Genomic DNA, 2,189 nt, shown 5'->3' on the forward strand with positions numbered 1-2,189 from the left:
ATCTGGCACCGAATGGGTGCCCAGCACATATTTATTGAACAAATCAATGAATTTTTTTAAAATGTGACTCACAACCACCGTGGGTGACAGGTTATTTTTATCCTCATTTTCTAATAAACAATGAAATCAACAAGAATTAACATCTCTTCCACACTTACTGTGTGTCTGGTAGGATTCTAAGAGCTGTAACACTCACTACAATCATCTAAGGTGGGCACTATTCTTATTCCCATTTTACATATGAAGAAACTGAGGCACAGACAGCCCACAGCTGAGGCCAGAGCACAGGATTTCTGTGTAAAACTTCTGCTCTTCCTATTCAACCACAGGGCCTTACTGAGCCAGCAACGGCGAGAAAGAAATAAACAAGAAAAAGGATCATATAAAAATTACACTTACTTCAAGTCACTATTTGCATTGGATAATTATCTAATGAAGAGTCTGTAATCTCCTCCAACACTTGGCAATCTTAGGTTAAAGATATTCATGCAAAAAAGACAAGGCATATTTTCTAATCTGGTTTGGACCCTAGGGACAGTCCTGATGGAGAGACCTTCCAGAACAAGATCACCTACCTACCTGCTTTGCTTTCCCCTGGGAGTGCATGCCTCAGGCTGGCTACCCTTTGCCCACACTCAGGTCTCTGCCAGGCTGAGAACTCCATTTCTCACTACCAGCCAAGGGAATAAGATGAGGTCACTAGGGCCTCCTGTTCCTGCAGGAAGCCAGAGAAGATTAATCTGTGCACAGAGATGATGCCTGGCGGTCAAGATTTATGAGAGAAATCCAGGCCAAGGTCCCTGGTTCTTGTTTTCTTCTGTCTGTATTATGACTACCACAGAGCCCTGTGGTTGGAAGAAACTTCCAGAGGTCATCTGATCCAGTCCCCTGCCTGATATTCACAACACTTAAGCTCTCTGCAGCTTTCTCTCCTCCCTGTAGTGCAAACTGGGTGAAGTCTGAGCCTTTTAACCTGGCATCTGAGATCCCCAATGATCTGGCTCCACGCTGCCTAATTGCATCTTCAACTCCAACATGAACTCCACTGCAGCCAAAGTGGCATCTCCCCTTGTCTCCCAAGCTCCATCCACTTGTCCATGCTGTAACTCCCACTTGCAATGACTTCCCCCTGCTCTTTGGCAACGTGAACTTTAGAAGCCTCCATGCAAACTCCAATCCTCTATGGGCCTTCTCCGCCATCATAGGTCATCATCACATGAGTTCATATTAATGAGGATATATCTTCAATTCGCTAAATTTTTATAATCTCATCACTTCTTCGTGACTTTAAGGCACCGTTATGACACATTACTATTTCTTGTGCACCTAATGCACCAGACCCTCACAGTGTGGTACCTACTCTCCCTAAACAGCCTCCACAAACAACATGCACCGCTGTGCCTTTGCACAATGCTGTTTTCTCTACTACGATGGCTCTTTCCCCTCTTCTCAGCCCAATGAAATCCTCATCCATCAAGGCAGACAGGAACTAACATAGTGCCATATGCCAAGTACCACGCCAGGCTGGGCTTTGTATACATGATCTCAATTCATCTTTATAAAAACCCTAGGATACAGCATGTATTATGCCCAGTCTGTAGATGATAATGAGGCTCAAAGAGTATAAATTCATTTATATATTAATCTAGTCATTCAATCAACAGTTATTTATTTTACATCTATGGTGGAACTCACCTGTCAGGATGCTTATTGCTCATGATAAATTTCTGAGAGCAAAACAGCTCAAAGAGAAGACATTTGGGCCTCCAAAAGGGAATTATTTGGGAGAAAGAAACCTTGGCTGACCTCACAGATTGCAAGGACGTCAACTTACAATCCCTTATTTTTAATATTTTACACCTACAGCACCTGGTCTTCCTAGGTGGTCTCCCATCCAAGTACTAACCAGGCCTGACCCTGCTTAACTTCCAAGATCAGATAGCGGGCTTGTTCAGGGTGGCATGGCCATAGACCCACTCTAGATTTTTAAAGGAAAAATGTTTTGAACTTTTTCTCTTTAATTTTTTTCTTGTAACCAATTAGTCCCATCTCTCACCCTGACTCAAGTTTCGAAATGGAGTGGGGGCTGCACCCTGGCTCAGTGTCCCCGCTGTACGAAGCTGTAAGCTCTTCCTCAGAAAGGCACGCCCCAGCTGGGAAGCCAGACTGGGGAGGGTCATGGCCCCCTC

General features: G+C 44.3%; 1 pseudogene; it reads right to left on the reverse strand.

Annotated features, from left to right (window-relative positions):
* Nucleotides 1-1,857: 1,857 nt before the first annotated feature.
* Nucleotides 1,858-1,973, reverse strand: LOC111740334 (annotated as a pseudogene).
* Between the last annotated feature and the right edge of the window lie 216 nt (nt 1,974-2,189).

This window comes from Pteropus vampyrus, unplaced genomic scaffold (assembly GCF_000151845.1).
Source record: "Pteropus vampyrus isolate Shadow unplaced genomic scaffold, Pvam_2.0 Scaffold61, whole genome shotgun sequence".
Classification (NCBI taxonomy): Eukaryota; Metazoa; Chordata; class Mammalia; order Chiroptera; family Pteropodidae; genus Pteropus; species Pteropus vampyrus.